General features: G+C 37.3%; 1 protein-coding gene across 4 annotated transcripts in view; it reads right to left on the bottom strand.

Moving 5' to 3' along the window:
• The window catches only part of SMAP1 (small ArfGAP 1), a 187977-nt gene that overhangs the window by 100713 nt on the left and 67201 nt on the right, over positions 1-20063 (bottom strand). The gene's annotated exons all lie outside the window — the stretch shown is intronic.

Raw genomic sequence — 20063 nt, 5'->3', positions numbered from 1 at the left:
AGAACTCTGCAGAAATGTATTAATTTCTTTTGAGTTATTAATAATAATCCCTTTGAGGAGTTTCCCTACAAAACCCCACTAATAAATTGTGCCTAATGCCCAAACTTTACATATAAGTTCAGTTCATAGAACCTCCTCCCTAAAAATCTGTGAATTCCAATGGTAAGAACCATTACTCAGTAAGCACAAAACAATTTGATAATCATTTAAACCAGTTTAATTAAGTTTCAGTGTCATCTATGAGGAATGACTAACCAAACAGTACTTCCTTGAGATTCTTTTTAGAAACTAAGTATAAGATTTACGAACATTATAATATTATATTACATCATTTACATAGAACTTGAGTTCCTTAAAATGTTTTAACTGGTAGAGAGATCAGTTTTAATTTCTTTTTCTTTCTGATTTCCCAGACACACACCCCTATGTCCTTGAGATGACAATCCAGATTTAACAGGTTACCTGACATCTGCCTTGAGTTGCAGCCCTCAAGTGTACACAGAACTATCTTTCTTCAAACAAAAAATATAGCGACTCTTCTCCCAAGAGTTTTAAAGTGCACTAAATTCCAATATACAATCACCTCTAGGTTATCTATTCTTCCTCACCTCAATGTAAGTATTCTCTCAGAGTAAACTACATTTCTAAGTCTTTCCTCTAGAGATAATGAGAAAGGGAAGTAATGGAGAGGGGAGAAAAATAGATTAAAAAGTGGGCAGGCTTTATCATTAAGCTCTAAGATGACATAGAAGGCAGAATAAACATAAGCTTCAAAATTGTGTAAAATAAAAAAATTAAAAAGGTAAACAGTATAAAGTCAGAGGGTTCTATGACATCACAGTGGTACCAGCATGAAGTTAGCATAAAAAGAGTTAATATGTAATTCTGTGTGTGGAGAGAGGAGCTGAGAAAATATCAGTATAGCTCACCCTTCCTGAAAATCGAAAAAAAATGTTTTCCATCTCAAGCACTCAAAAGATGTTGCATCTTTGTGCTGTGATGGGAATTTGTAAACAGAAGATGATCAAGTTATATAATCATAAAAACATTAAACATTTGGAAAGAACTAGACCAAGTAAAAATGTCTCTTAGTCTGCAATGAAGCGAAAAGTAATTCAGATACAGTTCACTGAGACTGCAAAAGTAAGAAAATTTGAAAAGTTTCTATCAAGCAAGCAAGAATATACAGAAATTTTAACAGAAAAGTTAATAAGATTAAAAATACTATACTATATCTCATCAATCCTCATTTACATTTTTTCACATTTTAACATCTTTGAATTAGGAATGCATCTCACAATTGATGGTGTCTAATAATTGGTATTTTTTTCTTATTAGTCCATAAAGCAGATGTGCTTCTTACAATCAGCAGTATCTTATATTCAACGACTATGACTGTACACATTTATTTAATGTAGCTCATTAATATCTTAGGGGGAAAATAAAAAATAATTAGGAACAAGGCAGACATGTACATTACACCAAACTATTAAACATTGTTCTAGTGATGTTATCCCAAATAGATAGTAACACTAAAATCTGAAAGGTAGAGGTGATGTGAAATAATGAGTCATTTCTATAGGAGATCGCTGCCAAAAAGTGACTGGGTAAAGGTGCATGTATGGGTTTGTTAGTTGGGATTTGGGGAAACAAGAATTCAATGACATCACAGATGTACAGAGATCATTTGGTGACTATAAAAAAATACATTGGTAAGCTTAGTTTCTAGGTTTCCAAAAAGTAGATTAGAAAAGGGTGGAAGGTAGGGGAGCAGTGGAAGAACCAGTGAAAATGAAAGGTTGGGCAATTTGGAAATGAGAGGACAGGGGAATAAAACAACAGGAGCTAATGTTTTTGGGAGGTGATAAAGAATATGGTGCAAACTAGCTGTCCTCAAGGACTCAAGGCCCTGAAGAGTAAACTCTGCCCAGTAACTAGCAGAAAAAAAAATAATTAAAATAGCATAATAGCTACAGTGACAAGCATTAGCCTCAACACTTTACCTATATTTGCAATTTTAAATTTCAAAACAACCATGAGACAGGCATTATTATCCTAATTTTACAAGAAAAGAAACAGAATCTGTAAAGACGTTAAGTAACAGGCCTAAGAGTCTATCAGTCTCCATAATTCAACTCGCAATAGAACCAACATCACCCATTAATGATTTTTATATTTCAGGCTTCATCCAGTGGAACTGGGACTATGTGCTGCAGGGTTTACTAACAGCAGGCTCTTTGTTTTAGAGGTCTGGTTTTCATTTTACAGAGAGGAAACTGAGGCACAAAAAGGTTGTATGATTGTTCTACTGGGTAATACAATGCATCACTGAGATGGCTGAGACTAAGATCCAGTTCCTTCACTCCCAATCCATACCACCATGCAGCAGCTAGTCAAAATAAGTATCTAGGAAATTTTACAACATGACAGAAGATGCTATAAGTGTTACCTCTATTATTAAAACATCATTCCTGCTGTTAAAACATTATTCCTTTTCTTTTAGGTTCTCTCACCAAAAATGCTTCTACTTATTCTTTGGCAATTAATTATTCAGTTTTCCAAAGCTAAGTCAAGCAGACTGGCTGCAAAACAAATGTAGAGTGTGGAGGGGATGACATATACTTTGTCTAAAAGAAAAACTAAGCTCTATTTTTTAAATTATTTTAAATTATGGGTAATAAACTAGCTATCTGAACCTCTACCATCCAGTTCCTATGAATCAAGCCAGATCCTAAGTACTATTTTAATACTTAGTACTTAACATCATTTTGAAACACTTACATTTTCTAAACTTGCTTTCACTTCTCCAATAGGAGGGATAATTGTAAGGCTATCAAATAAACCACTAAAAATTCAAAGATCTTAGTAATTTTGAAAATTCTTCGGCTTTAGAGAAGTCGCATCATTCCCTGTCAGTATGTTTTTTCTCTTTATCTCACACTTCAAGTATGAAAAAAAAAAGGGGAGGACTCTGAATTACTTAAGTTAAAGTTTCTATTAAATTTATTTTTAAAATATTTTTAAGTAGACATTTATTTACTTGTTAAACTATACTTCATTTCAAAATGAAGATTTAAAAAACAAGTCAAGCATCCAGTGAGGAGAAAATGTATTGACATTCTTGACAAAGTAAGAAATGATTGTAAGACTCTGTTAAATACAAACTCAACATTCATGTTTAAGAAAAATATACTAATATACTGAGGAATAAGTGAACATGTACTTCATAGTTAAGATAAATGCCAGTAGACTGAACGTATTTTTATTTTTATTTATTTTTTTCTAAGACAGAGTCTCACTCTGTCACCCAGGCTTGAGTGCAGTGGCACAATCTTGGCTCACTGCAACCACCATCTCCTGGGTTCAAGTGATTCTCCTGCCTCAGCCTCCCAAGTAGCTGGGATTACAGATGTGTGCCACCATGCCCAGCTAATTTTTGTTATTTTTCGTAGAGACAAGGTTTCACCATATTGGCTGGGCTGGTCTCAAACTCCTGACCTCAGATGATCTGCCCGCCTGGGCCTCCCAAAGTGCTGGGATTACAGGCATGAGCCACCGCACCCTGCCAACTGAACATATTTTTTAAACTACTGTTATTTACTTTTCCCATTAAATTCAGTCTGTTCTCATTTAACATATGTTCCCAGAATGATGAATTTTGTACCGCACTTTTTAAACTGACTTCATCCAATTGGATCTTCATCCAAACTTACCACCCTTATAATTACAAAGGAAAGCTTCACCTGGAAATAGCGTAATAAACCATTTAAGAATCCTAAACCCTACTATTAAAAGTATTTTGCCCTCATCAATCAATAATCAATGTGTTTTTAGTTTCCCCACATAACCTAGTACATACAACATCACCAGCCCAAAGCATCACATCACTTGAAAGTCAGTATTTTCAAATATTTTTTGAATTGCTGAAATTCATCTACTGCCTAACATATTGTCGTCATAATCTAATGTATATGAAACATTTCTATTTGTGAAACTTCCTAAGTACAAAACATTTTACCCAACCCCAGTTTTAGCATTAAAACAGCAAAACCTCTATTCTAAAACAATTTTAAGTCATTTATGTTTTACAGAGACTGGAGAGAATTTGGGCTGTCAATTTAAAATTTTAACTGACATTTGCTTATCACATTTGTCTAATTTAATAAACTAAAACATACAAAAAGTAACACATATAACAAAACATGGGAATAGATAAAAAGAAAGTAGGCAGAATCAATGAGTAGGCAAGCAAATGTAATAGGAGATTTCATTCATTTTTAACAGTACCGTAAATGTTAAAAAAAAAAAAAAAAAAAAATCACTGTTTCATGTCAACAGGGCATCTCCAGTGACAAATGGCAATTAAGCAGCACACAACAGTTTTACCGAAAACAGAATCTTGAAACAAATGTGTGAAGATAAAGAGTAGGAACAGATAAAACAAAATGTGCCCAAGTTTACGTCATTGTCAGGATCAGGAAACAATAATTAAATATAATAAAAGGCAAAATAAATGACATACCACCTGAAATTCCAAATTAATAATTCATTCCCCTGAAAAGAAGACTTGTCAAATATTTTGTTTTAATCTTCCAAAATCTTGGAAACCAGAGGTCTCTAAGTGAAGAATCTACTTCAAAGTATGGCTTCTATTTGTCCTAGACCAACTACAGCCAAATACAGTCTATTCCACGCTCAGTGGCTAAGCCTCATAAATGTGGCTTCTTGGACTTTCCTTCTTTGTACATCTCCCTTTTTCTCAGTATCTTCTTCTTACCCCTGTACTTCGTCCCTCAGATGCTAAGAAGTACCTGAGCAACAGACATTAATAGTAAAACTAAAATTCATTCTAATATATTGTTTCAGGAAGCTATCTGCATAGTTTTCACAAATTTGTATGTGTGTACTGACTTGCCCTTTGAAGTTTACTGATTGTTTTTTAAAAATGAGCTAAGTGGGGGAAAAAATAATAGAGAAGCAGATATTGCAACCGATTAGGTTACAATTAAGTTGCAATTAGATCTTCTAAATTCTCAATGGCAAAACTGCAAAATGTTAAAATAATCAGTCAAATCTTAAATATCAATGTTTAACAGAAGGATGCTACATGCCTATGTTTAATCTGGAGGAAGAAAATTAATCTAATAACTATTTAAAATAGTTTCCTACCCAACTAGATATGGTTTGGTTTTGTGTCCCCACCCAAATCTCATCTCGTAATACCCACGAGTCATGTGTTGGGAAGGGACTTGGTGGGGGGTGACTGAATCATGGGGATCTGTTCCCCATGCTGTTCTCATAATAGGCAGTTCTCATGAGATCTGATGGTTTTAAAAATGGCAGCTTCCCCTGCATGCTTCTCTCTCTCCTGCTGCCATATAAGATGTGCCTTGCTTTCCCCTCGTCTTGTGTCGTAATTGTAAGTTTCCTGGGGCCTCCCAGCCATGAGGAACTGAGTCAATTACACCTCCTTTCCTTATAAATTGCCCAATCTCAGGTGGTATTTTTATAGCAGTGTGAGAACACACTAAGACACGAATTTTCTTCTACTCCATTTTCTGAGGAACTGATTGAGAGAAAGAAGAGTCCTACCTACGGGTCAAAAGATTTTTGTAAGGATATAAAAATGTATGCCAACTGTAAGTCTATGTATATATATGCATAAAATATTTGAGGAAAAATATACAAGAAACTGATAAACATGATTACTTCTATGGAGGGCAACTGAATGGCAGAGACAGAAGTGGGAGGGAGAATATTCACTGCACTTTTGTACCCTTTAAAGTTTGTACCATGTCCACGTATTTTCTATTCCCAAGAACTGAATAAAATAATTAGAGGGGACTACAGTAATCCTGCATTGTTTCTAAATAAAATACCATCTAGAGGGAGCTTAAATAGGGTATCCAAGCAGTACCTGAATCAGAAAAAGGAGACTTTTACTAAGGAGAACAAAGTCTTCTGAGAAATCAAAAAGATCATGAATATATATTTTTAAAAATCTCATCCAAGCAGATCTTACACTCAAAATACATTCAAAGCATAAATATGGCATTTATTGACCATGCATTTTTCCAGTATCATCATCATCTTATAGAAACATCATTGTTGCTGATGATTAAAACTTTAAATTTTTAATGTATTTGTGTGGGAGTGGGGAAACTACTTGCTCTATTATTTTCTAGTCATTAAAAGCTTTAAAGCACAAACACTAGGATTTTCAACTGAAAATCTTATTTTCAGCTGAATGTATATTTTTTAAAAAACTTTTATAAAGATAAATGAATATTTTTAGTCCCTGGATAAATTCTTCATGGCAGTAACTCACCTCTACTACTACTTGAAATTTTCCAGAAATTTTTCTATCTTCCTCTCAAAAGCCACCAGGATTTCTTGCATAGGAGCAAGCCTTTCAGGACTGGTTTCAAGATCTTTTGGATTCCAGCTGCTGGAAAAGAAGGGCCACCATTTTTGGTCTCAGGAACTCTTTGGAAATATTTAATACAGAGTCCATTCCTTCAGTTTCATAAAATTGTTTTTTAGGGGAACTTATTCTCTGTTTTAATTATTTTTTTAAAGAATAAATCACACAATTCAAATTTTTTAATGATGATGTGGAATTAGAGGCAGCAGTTTCCATACTTTTCACAATTTCTAGATATTCTCAGATACTGATTTATCTGTTGCAGCATTTGGTAATTACTACAAACTGAGAGAATGTTTTATTTTTTGTAAGCAATGCAATTAAACACTGTTATGACAAAATTGGAAAAGCTTCACATTACACTCTTCTGTCGTCTCTACTTAATATAATATCCATATCATTTAAAGTCCAGGTATAAACTATCCACTTTCGCTCTGGGTGCTTAAGGCCCAGCTCAGGAATCATCCTGGACTCTCCCCTCTTCTGCCAAAAGTCTTGGTTATTCTAACTCCTCAATATATTCTTTGTAGGCATCTCCTGTTTATCAAGTCCACTGCCATTACCTTAATTCAGGATCTAGTCATCTAATGCCTAGGCTACTGCCGGAATATTTTAAGAGCTCCCTACTCTCTCCCTACTATCACTCATAAGATCAGCACCAAACCAGTCACTGGCTGTAACCTTCACCATTACCTCCAATGACACATATAACTGCACCTAGCAGTCTGGTCAAAGAACTTACTCAAACACGACATGCTTTCTCCACCTTTCTACCAGAAAGGCCCTCAGCACACTGTGGTATGCATTCACTGATTAATAAACAAATAAAGGTTACTATAAAAATACCAGTGATACATTTAAAAAATATTAAAACCTACCATATGACCAGATAATACAATACAAAAAAAAAGCCACTTTTTTGATGTGCTGAAGATCACCCACCAATTAGTTAACAGAGCCAGAAGCAGAACCCAATTCTACAGTCCCAGGACATTATTTTAACTACGCATGCTATCTTCTATCATTATTATATTCACACAAAGCAGGAAAGAAAGTGAATACACATCTAAAATATTATGTGCAATAAAATTAATAATTATGTTTCTAGATGATCTATATGTACATGTATTCAATTCAACACCCATAACAACTTCCTGTACTCTACAGGGGGACTTAAGCCTTTATCCTCAAATAACTTATTATTTATTCTCTCTCAGTTCTACCTAAATTAGGGAGTTTAGAATTAAGAGTTAAATCAAGCTCTGAAACTGAGGCAATAATTAATAGCCTACCAACCAAAAAGAGTCCAGGACCAGACAGATTCACAGCCAAATTCTACCAGAGGTACAAAGAGGAGCTGGTACCATTCCTTCTGAAACTATTCCAGTCAAAAAAAAGAGGGGATCCTCCCTAACTCATTTTATGAGGCCAACATCATCCTGATACCAAAGCCAGGCAGAGAGACACAACAAAAAGAGAGAATTTTAGACCAATATCCCTGATGAACATCAATGCGAAAAACTTCAATAAAATACTGGAAAACCGAATACAGCAGCACATCAAAAAGCTTATCCACCATGATCAAGTCGGCTTCAACCCTGGGATGCAAAGCTGGTTCAACATACACAAATCAATAAACGTAATCCATCATATAAACAGAACCAATGACAAAAACCACATGATTATCTCAATAGATGTAGAAAAGGCCTTCGACAAAATTCAACAGCCCTTCATGCTAAAAACTCTCAATAAATTCGGTATTGATGGAACATATCTCAAAATAATAAGAGCTATTTATGACAAATCCACAGCCAATATCATACTGATTGGGCAAAACCTGGAAGCATTCCCTATGAAAACCGGCACAAGACAAGAATGCCCTCTCTCACCACTCCTATTCAACCTAGTGATGGAAGTTCTGGCCATGGTAATCAGACAAGAGAAAGAAATAAAGGGTATTCAATTAGGAAGAAAGGAAGTCAAATTGTCCCTGTTTGCTGATGACATGACTGTATATTTAGAAAATCCCATCGTCTCAGCCCCAAATCTCCTTAAGCTGATAAGCAACTTCAGCAAAGTCTCAGGATACAAAATCAATGTGCAAAAATCACAAGCATTCCTACACAACAATGACAGAGCACCAAATCATGAGTCAATTCCCATTCACAACTGCTACAAAGAGAATAAAAAACCTAGGAATCCAACTTACAAGGGATGTAAAGGACCTCTTCAAGGAGAACTACAAACACTGTTCAACGAAATAAAAGAGGACACAAACAAATGGAAGAACACTCCATGCTCATGGACAGGAAGAATCAATATCATGGCCATACTGCCCAACGTAATTTATAGATTCAATGCCATTCCCATCAAGCTACCAATGACTTTCTTCACAGAATTGGAAAAAACTGCTTTAAAGTTCATATGGAACCAAAAAAGAGCCCGCATAGCCAAGACAATCCTAAACAAAAAGAACAAAGGCTGGAGGCATCACACTACCTGACTTTATACTACAAGGCTACAGTAACCAAAACAGCATGGTGCTGGTAACAAAACAGATAATATAGACCAATGGAACAGAACAGAGGCCTCAGAAATAACACCACACATCTACAACCATCTGATCTTTGACAAACCTGACAAAAACAAGAAATGGGGAAAGGATTGCCTATTTCATAAATGGTGCTGGGAAAACTGGCTAGCCATATGTAGAAAGCTGAAACTGGATCCCTTCCTTACACCTTATACAAAAATTAATTCAAGATGGATTAAAGACTTAAATGTTACACCTAAAATCATAAAAACCCTAGAAGAAAACCTAGGCAATACCATTCAGGGCATAGACATGGGCAAGGACTTCATGACTAAAACACCAAAAGCAATGGTAACAAAAGCCAAAATTGCAAATGGGATCTAATTAAACTAAAGAGTTTCTGCACGGCAAAAGAAACTACCATCAGAGTGAACAGGAAACCTACAGAATGGGAGAAAATTTTTACAATCTACCCATCTGACAAAGGGCTAATAGCCAAAATCTACAAAGAACTCAAACAAATTTACAAGAAAAAAACAACTCCATCAAAAAGTGGGCAAAGGATATGAACAGACACTTTTCAAAAGAAGACATCTATGCAGCCAACAGACACATGAAAAAAAGCGCATCATCACTGGCCATCAGAGAAATGCAAATCAAAACCACAATGAGATACCATCTCATACCAGTTAGAATGGGGATCATTAAAAAGTCAGGAAACAACAGATGCTGGAGAGGATGTGGAAAAATAGGAAGACTTTTACACTGTTGGTGGGAGTGTAAATTAGTTCAACCATTGTGGAAGACAGTGTGGCGATTCCTCAAGGATCTAGAACTAGAAATACCATTTGACCCAGCCATCCCATTACTGGGGATATACCCAAAGGATTATAAATCATGCTACTATAAAGACACATGCACACGTATGTTTACTGTGACACTATTCATAATAACAAAGACTTAGAATCAACCCAAATGTCCATCAATGATAGACTGGATTAAGAAAATGTGGCACATATACACCATGGAATACTATGTAGCCATAAGAAAGGATGAGTTCATGTCCCTTGTACGGACATGGATGAAGCCAGAAACCATCACTCTCAGCAAACTATCGTAAGGACAGAAAACCAAACACCGCATGTTCTCACTCATAGGTGGAAACTGAACAATGAGATCACTTGGACACAGGGTGGGGAACATCACACACCGGGGCCTGTCGGGGGTGGGGAGCTGGGGAGGGTTAGCATTAGGAGAAATACCTAATGTAAATGACAACAAGTTCATGGGTACAGCAAACCAACATGGCATGTATATACCTGTGTAACAAACCTGCACGTTGTGCACATGTACCCTAGAACTTGAACAAAAAAAAAAAAGAATTGGGAGTTAAATGAAAATCTTCCACTAAGTAACATCTTAACAATTTTGCTCACTCCGTTGACATAGTGATAATCACCTACATGTAAGAGAAAATTCTAAAATATGACATTTTCAAAAAAACTATTAATATTACTGATCTTATTTAAAGTTTAACCTTAAAAATTGTTAACAAATCAAGAGGAAGAAGAAACTATAGGGCACAACCTTGCACATTCAAATTAAAAATTTGTGTACTTTTTTCCAAATGGATTGTTTAAAATGCAAATCTCTTATGAAACTTCACAGATTAAATTTTGTTATAGACAGTATCACATTTCTCTCTTTACCTCAATCTTCACATGCAGGCAATACAAAAACCCTATGCTAGAGGCTGCTCCTATTCTCTGCTCTTCTTTGAAGATACATTTGATGATTCTAGCAAGGGTTCAGCATCAACTGAATCTCAATTAACTTAAAAAGTTAAGCATGTACCTGAGGACCTAATTTGAGAAATGTTGTTAGCTTGATCGAATTATAATGAGAAATCCTCCCACAAAGTAAGAAAAAAGGCTTTTTGGCCTACGGTTTTATTGAATAAATGTGTACCAAGAATTGTGTACTGAAAGCTTATTATGTACCTGGTTCTATAAGACACTATGAAAATTTATGCAAGGGTCAAACCCCTAAAAGATTAAATAATGCTCTAACACAGAGTTCTCCAGATTACCTTTAACTAAAATTGTATTCTATTAAATATTGCTTATCATAAAAATTCTATCACAGCAGAGATAACTTTCTAAGTTCCCAGAATCTCCCCAGAAAAAAGAAAACAGAAAGACCTAGGTAGAAAAACTAAAAATCAATGGATGACAGTTACAACAAAATTAAGTGACTGATTATCCCCACAAACCTCAAAATGCCATCAGGTAGGAACAAACCACTACAATGAACACTAAACCTGCCTGATGCCTACAACTAATGGGGAGTCCAATGGATCCGAGGGGAAAAAAAAAAAATTCAAGATATATATAAACTGGAAATCATAGTGAACCAATCTGAGAAAAGCACAGGTTGAAAAGGATTTTTCCCCAGTCTGATACGGTTTGGCTGCGTCACTACCCAAATCTCATCTTGAATTGTAGCTCCCATAATTCTCACGTGTTGTGGGAGAGAAACAGTGGGAGATGATTGAATCATGGGGGCAGTTTTCCCCTTACTGTTCTCAAGGTCATAAATACGTCTCACAAGATTTGATGATTTTATAAGGGGAAACCTCTTTCACTTGGCTCTCATTCTCTACTGTCTGCCACCACACGAGATGTGCCTTTTGCCTTCTGCATGATTGTGAGGCCTCCCCAGGCATGTGAAACTGTGAGTCCATTAAACCTTTTTCTTTATAAATTACTCCAGTCTTGGCTACGTCTTTATCAGCAGCGTGAAAACAGACTAATACAGTAAATTGGTACCGGGAGTGGGGCGCTGCTGTAACAATACCCAAAAATGTGGAAGTGACTTTGGAACTGGAGAACAGGCAGCAGCTGAAACAGTCTGGAGGGCTCAGAAGAAGACAGGAAAATGTGGGAACATTTGGAGCTTCCTAGAGACTTGAATAGCTTTGACCAAAATGCTGATAATGATATGGACAATGAAATCCAGGTAGATGTGGTCTCAGATGGAGATGAGGAACTTGTTGGGAACTGGAGTAAAGGTGACTGTCACGATGTTTTAGGAAAGAGACTGGCCGCATTTTGCCCCTGCCCTAGAGATTTGTAAATCTTTGAACTTGAGGGAGATGACTTAGGGTATCTGGCAGAAGAAATCTCTAAGCAGCAAAGCATTCAAGAGGTGACTTGGGTGCTGTTAAAACCATTCCATTTTAAAGCGGAAACAGAGCCTAAAAGTTTGGAAAATTTGCAGTCTGATGATGCGACAGAAAAGAAAAACCCATTTCTGAGGAGAAATTCAACCTGGTTGCAGAAATTTGCGTAAGTAATAAGGAGTCAAATATTAATGACCAAGACAATGGGGAAAATGTCCTCAGGGCATGTCAGAGACCTTCCTGGCAGTCCCTCCCATCACAGGCCTAGGGGCCTAGAAGGAAGAAATGGTGTTGTGGGCCAGGCCCAGGACCCCCTGCTGTGTGCAGCCTAGGGACTTGGTGCCCTGCATCTCAGCTGCTCCAGCTGTGGCTAAAAGGTGCCAATGTATAGCTCAGGCCATGGCTCCAGAGGGTGTAAGCCCCAAGGGTTGGCAGCTTCCCTGTGGTGTTGAGCCTGTGAGTGCACAGAAGTCAAGATTTGACTTTTGGGAACCTCTGCCTAGATTTCAGAGGATGTATGGAAATGCCTAGATGTCCAAGCAGAAGTTTGTTGCAGGGGTGGGGCCCTCATGGAGAACCTCTGCTAGGGCAGCGTGAAAAGAAAATGAGTTGTGCAAGCCCCTACACAGAGTCCACACTGGGGCACTGCCTAGTGATCTATGAGAAGAGGGTCACCATCCTCCAGACCCCAGAATGGAAGATCCACCAACAGCTTATACCATGTACCTGGAAAAGCCACAGGCACTCAACACCAGCCCGTGAAATCAGCCAGGAGGGAGGCTATACCGTGCAAAGCCATAGGAGCAAAATCATAGGGGTGGAGCTGCCCAAGGCCATAGGAACCCACCTCTTGCATCAGTGTGGCTTGCATGTGAGACACAGAGTCAAAGGAGATAATTTTCGAGCTTTAAGATTTGACTGACCTGCTGGATTTCCGACTTGCATGAGTCCTGTGGCTCCTTCATTTTGACCAATTTCTCCACTTGGAACAGCTGTATTTGCCCAATGCCTGCACCCCCATTGTATCTAGGAATTAACTACCTTGCTTTTGATTTTACAGGCTCATAGGTGGAAGGGACTTGCCTTGTCTTGGATGAGACTTTGGACTATGAACTTCTGAGTTAATGCTGAAATGAGTTTAGACTTTGGGGGACTGCTGGGAAGGCATGATTGGTTTTGCAATGTAAGGACATGAGATTTGGGAGTGGCCAAGGGTGGAATGATATGGTTTGGCTGTGACCCCAGGCAAATTTCATCTTGAATTGTAGCTCCCATAATTCTCATCTGTTGTGGGAAAGACCCAGTGGGAAATAACTGAATCATGGGGGAAGTTTTCCCCTTAACTGTTGTTCTCTTGGTAGTAAGCCTCATGAGATTCGATGGTTTTACAATGGGAAACCCCTTTCACTTAGCTCCCATTCTCATCTGCTACAATGTAAGATGTGCCTTTCAGCTTCCGCCATGATTGTGAGTCCTCCAAGTAAAAGAGGAAGTAGAATAAATGAGTTGCTAATGTATAGCCCCAGGATATATCGAATAAACCAGTGTTTAATATAGTTTCTGGAATTTAATCATTAGTCATTAGAATGATGTTAGAATAAAATTTAGGATTAGGAATATAGCTGTTTTATATTTTGCCACATATGTTTGTCTTTCCTTATTCTGGGTTTTTCTTTGATTTTAGCAATAGTTTTTGTTTATCAGCTGCTTTTGACATTAATGGTTTCTCTTGTTATAAATTAGTTTTTATACTATTAGAGTAACTTTATTCCAATTATGATGTACTGGAATTTGGATTCATGAGATTTTGTCATATTTTCATCACATAAGCATGGAACATTTGAGCTTGATTTGTTTAACAAAATGAATAAACATCATCTCTGAATATATTCACTTGTGTCCATTCTTTCTCTTTTCATGAATGNCTGTAGATGTGTGGTATTATTTCTGAGGACTCTGTTCTGTTCCATTGGTCTATATCTCTGTTTTGGTACCAGTACCATGCTGTTTTGGTTACTGTAGCCTTGTAGTATAGTTTGAAGTCAGGTAGCGTGATGCCTCCAGCTTTGTTCTTTTGACTTAGGATTGTCTTGGAGATGCGGGCTCTTTTTTGGTTCCATATGAACTTTAAAGCAGTTTTTTCCAATTCTGTGAAGAAACTCATTGGTAGCTTGATGGGGATGGCATTGAATCTATAAATTACCTTGGTCATCCACAGACTTAAAAAATAGTGTCGTGAAAACTTTTTGCAATAAACTGATAATCTAATTACTCATCAATAGCTAAGACAGCACCTAAGAGAAAGGATCAAAGCAATACATTCTTGGAATCCGCTCTAAGTAAAACAAACTTGCACATCTTATGTAAAATTTAAATTTCGACTGCCTATCAATATACTAGGTTCTCTCCAGTTCCAGATTTTTATTTTTTAAAGACAGCAGAGGCACCATACAAATATTGTACTTTAATGAACTGTAAGTCATTTTATTTGAAAAATTAATGTGCTTCTAAATAGTAAAATTTATTCCAACTTTACTTGAAATAACTATGTCAGAGAGTGAAAGAGCAGAAAACTTCTTTAATGTACTTAGCCACTTTCATCTCCTCTTATAATCCTAAACATCTCAGTTTTACCACTGAATATTGGGACAACATGACCACTAACATAAGTAGTGCCTGTCGTTTTAGTTGCTTTTGAAGCTACAGTAAAATATTTATGGTTATCTACCAATACTCTTTTCCTATTCACTCTGTATCTGGCCTGATTGAGAATTTAAGTTGAGGCCACAGAATATAGCAAAGCTTACTTATGAAGACTGATGAAAACCCCTCATTTTGCCTTCCATAAGAAATTTTTTCTAGGAAAGGTCAAAAGTTTAAATTAAGACAAGCAAGTCAATACTATGACATAGGTATTGCTAAGTTAAGCTAAAGACTATGCAGTTAGCTCATAGGTTTTTCTAGGAATAACTAGGTTATAATAGAAATCTGTATCCACTGTTTTTTTTTTTTAATAGAAAATATAAACAGCAAAAGCATGTGTTCAAAAACAATTCTTCCAGATTCAGAAAAAAAAAATCTGTCTTACAGCTTTAACCTGAGAATCTTTTCACATTCTTTTGACTTATGTGAGAATGCTAACATTTTTTACTCTGAGGTTGAATTTCACTTTTGGTAAAAGCTGAATCACCATCACTAGCCATGATATAATTTTTATGCAAAGACAAGAAATGAAAATGCTTTTGGAACTGCTATGGTAACTAAAGAAGACTGAGTATACAACTAAAACATTCTCAACAATGGAAGAAACTTCAGAGTCATCTAAACTACTCCTCATCGGCCTACTGAATGCTTAAATTCCGGCCACATGTTTCCAGGTAGTTGTCCAGCCTCTTTACAAACCATTACAGTTAACAGTAAACCAACCTATCTTCCAAGGCAATCAATTTCATTTCTGGACAGTTTTAAATATTGAAAAATACTGCCTTTCTAGTACCTGCATTTCCAATATTACCTTGGAATTTTCATATGCTAGCTTAAGTCACCCCCCCTAAAGCTACTGCATTTTTGGAATTTTAAAGCGAAACAGGAACATGAGGTGAAAAAGACAGAGATCAAGAAACCAAAAAAGACTACATAAAAATACAGGCTAAATGGGAAGGGGAGTGCATGATTCTTTTTTCTCCATTCCCCATTCATTGCTAAGGATAGTAAGTATTATCTCAGAATTTAATCAAACCAAAGACTGATCTCAACATTCCATTAAAAAACAAGTGCATACTGTGTTCCCAGCATAGTGGAAGCCACCACAAGCACTACAAAGACACATATGATAAATTTTCAAACTGCTGGAAACTTACAATTTAGTTAGACATAAGCAAAGGTAACAATATATGGTACTTGCCATAGATAATTGAGCACATACTACATACAGAAGAAGCTTTTATTAAAGTAGAGATTTAAGCTGGGTTTTAAAGAATAGGAAGAATAGGAAGGTTTGCCAGAAGGGATATGCAAAATACATTTCCGGCTGAGCACGGTGGTCCATGCCAGTAATTCCAGCACTTTGGGAGGCCAAGGTGGGTGGATCACCTGAGGTCAGGAGTCCAAGACCAGCCTGGCCAACATGACAAAACCCTGTCTCTACTAAAAATCCAAAAAGAAATTTAGCCAGGCATGGTGGCTCATGCCTGTAGTCCCAGCTACTTGGGAGGCTGAGACAGGAGAATCGCTTGAACCCAGGGATGGAGGTTGCAGTGAGGTGAGATCACAACACTGCACTCCAGCCTGGGTGACAGAGCAAAACTCCATCACAAAAGCAAACAAACAAAAACTACATTTCCAACACGGACAACAGCAGAACCAAAACAAAACAAAAGAACACACTATCAGATTGTTTCAGCAGAAACAGCTGTCTGGTACAGCCAAAGCTATTTGTTGTAAAGCGTCTGAAGTAAGGTCAAAGACAAATGATGAAGCCAGAAGGCAGAGGAACATGAAGACCAGTTTAATGAAAATAAAAACTTTTATGAGTCTCATAGAAGAATCAATGCAAATTTCTTAGGACGGAAGTAAAATAACCAAAGCAACGTTTTAGGAAAACTACTCTGAATGCACTGTGTAAAATAAATGGAGAAGTGACACTGATGAGAAATCAGGAATAAGGTAAAGCCCTGGACATGTCAGAGAAATGAAACTAGAAAGCAGCAGAAGCAAGGAAAGAATTAAGAATACAGAAGCAAAAGGGAGAAAAGAGTAAGAACCATAGAATATACAAGTTTTTAAGATTAACTGGAACAATGACATTAACTTTCTTTCCAAATGGCTCATTATTTCCATTTTAGTTTGTCAAGCTGAAAGTAAAACAAAGACATCTACTACTCTTAATATTTACAAATGCTAAACATTAATAACTATCACTACAGCCAAAATTCCCATATTGAAACAATTTCATAAATCCTTGTTTCCTGTTTCCATATGGCATATACAGGGATTTGGTTGATATTGCTGTACAACAAGAGTTAATTCTGGTATTCCATTCTTTACTCCACCCAAAAGTATAATATCTTGGGTGGGGCGGCGGGGGGAAGCTATAGTATTTATGAAAGTATGAAAAACTTGGTCCTTTCCAAAAATTTGAAAAGTACCTCACAATAAACCCAAGACCAAAGACATTTAATCTGACCATGAACCACATTAAAAGAACTTTTAAGACTTTTTTAAGGTAACTTTATTTCTATGTTATTAAAAATCAAAGTAAGTTTTGGGAGACAATTATTTTCTTTTAAAAATAACCATACAGCAATTCTAACAGCTGTACATATTGTTGTGCTCTAAAAACTGAAATACATAACGTATACATAAATAACAGATAAAAATATGGTACATATAACATCAGTTTATAAGTAACCTTGTGAAAAACTTAGCAATTACATTTTACAGAATTACACACACACACACACACAAAGAACATTTTTATTTAACAGCTTGACTCGGCTCGAAGATTAAATCCTGTTTCCACATTTACTAATAAAAGGTATTTTTTAGAAAATAGAGCTAGCCAAAACTATCATCTTTGAAAATTAGAAACACAAGGGTATAACTATGTAACTACGTACAGTAAAAGTATTTCTCTTAGTTCCATAAATAAATACCTCCCAAGCACTTCTTTTTTTAGACTGAGTCTCACTTTATCACTCAGGGCACAGAATGCAGTGGCAGGATCTTGGCTTACTGCAAGCTCCACCTGCCAGGCTCAAGCGATTCTCTCACATCACCTTCCCGAGTAGCTGGGACTACAGGTGTGTGTCACCACACCCGGCTAATTTTCGTATTTTTAGTACAGACAAGCTTCACAATGTTGGCCAGGCTGTTCTCAAACTCTTGGCCTCAAGTGATCTGCCCACTTCGGCCACCCAAAGTTCTGAGATTACAGGAGTGAGCCACTGCTCCTGGCATCAAGCACTTTTTATATCAAATAAATTATTATAAAATATCATATGAATATGGAACACTGTATCACATTGTGATCATCACTTTTGCTCATCTGAATTAAACGTCAAAGTTAATATAACAGCCTCCAAAAAGACAGACATTTTAATGTACAGCAAAACTAACCCAATGGGATAGAAATCAGTGTAGTGTATGCCCCTGGGGGACTTGACGGGAAATTGGCATGAAGGAACTTTCTAGTGTGACAGAAATGCTCTATCTTCATTGGGGTACTGATGACATCATACAGACATTTGCCAAAACTCATAAAACTAAATGAGATCTGTAAACTGTTCTCTCTGTAATTATACCTCAATTTTTTTCTTTTTATGGTTTTTTTTTTTTTTTTTTTTTGAGACGGAGTCTTACTCTGTCGCCCAGGCTGGAGTGCAGTGGCCGGATCTCAGCTCACTGCAAGCTCCGCCTCCCGGGTTTACGCCATTCTCCTGCCTCAGCCTCCCGAGTAGCTGGGACTACAGGCGCCCACCACCTCGCCCGGCTAGTTTTTTGTATTTTTTAGTAGAGACGGGGTTTCACTGTGTTAGCCAGGATGGTCTCGATCTCCTGACCTCGTGATCCACCCATCTCGGCCTCCCAAAGTGCTGGGATTACAGGCTTGAGCCACCGCGCCCGGCCCCTTTTTATGGTTTTATAGGTTTATTTTCAGAGTAAAACAATTACACAATTTAAATCCAGGTCCAACAGAATTACTCTATCAAAGTCATCAATAATGCCAAAATGCATTCTCACTTCTGGACACTCACCAGTATCATCTGAGTCATCTCCCAGTGAAGCAAAAGGGTCTGATATTTTATTCATATACATCTCTCTCATCTGCAATATAATCTACAATTTGTTGTGGACATATTAACTTTTCCACATCTATATCAGGAATTTCAAACCCAAATTTATTTTCCATGACCATGCTTACTCTCTACTTGGTCTCAACTGTCAAAGCACAGGTCTTTCATAAAATAAGAATTCACGGAGGGCTTCTCTGGGTCAGTCTTGTCATAGAGTTTCAAGATATAAAGAAGACAGTCTTTGATTCCCTCTAACGTCAAAGGGGACACGTCACTATACTGGCAGCACAACTGTGTAACCTCTACCCAGCACCTGCACAAGCACCAAGCCCGCTGCGGAATAAGCTGCAAAGCCCCAGCCTCATCAGAGTCCCCACAGAGCACAGGCAATGCTGAGCAGTAGGCTGTGGCCAGCATGGGACCCGGGGCATCAGTGCGATGGCCAAGGGCAGGTGGCAGACACAAGCAGATAGGACACAAGCTGCCATGGCTACCCCAACCCAGGATTTCCTACCTCAATTTTTTAAAAAGAAACATAGGAGGCCAGGTCCAGTGACTCATGCCAGTAGTCCCAGCACTTTGGGGGGCCAAGGCGGGCAGATCACTTGAGGTCAGGAGTTGAGCCAGCCTGGTCAATATGGCAAAACCCCATCTCTAATAAAAATACAAAAATTAGCAACACATGGTGGCACGCACTTGTAATCCCAGCTACTTGGGAGGCTGAGGCAGGAGAATCGCTTGAATCCAAGAGACAAAGGATGCAGCGAGCAGACATCACACCACCACTGCATTCCAGCCTGAGCAACAGCGTGAGTGAGACTCCATCTCAAAAAGAAAAAAAAAAAAGATGGTGAGAGCAGGGGGGCCACACAGAGCAATTCCTGTCAAGAAGTTGACAAATGGAATCAAATGATGTTCAAATACAATTTCAAATATTATGTAGTATTTAATAACTGTTTTTAAAATCCTTACATTGCTAAAAAAAAAAAAAATTCCAGTATTTTTTCCATATGCTTGTAACCTATGCCAAAGAAAACCAGTGAACTGCAGCCCTCTGATTAGAAAATTCTACTCTAAGCTATATAGCTGTCCATCTCAAATAATCTGCTATTCATTTCCTCTCAACAACCT

This window comes from Theropithecus gelada, chromosome 4 (genome assembly GCF_003255815.1).
Source record: "Theropithecus gelada isolate Dixy chromosome 4, Tgel_1.0, whole genome shotgun sequence".
Classification (NCBI taxonomy): Eukaryota; Metazoa; Chordata; class Mammalia; order Primates; family Cercopithecidae; genus Theropithecus; species Theropithecus gelada.
Note: the sequence above shows the minus strand (reverse complement) of the source record. Positions and strands in the feature narration are given on the sequence as shown.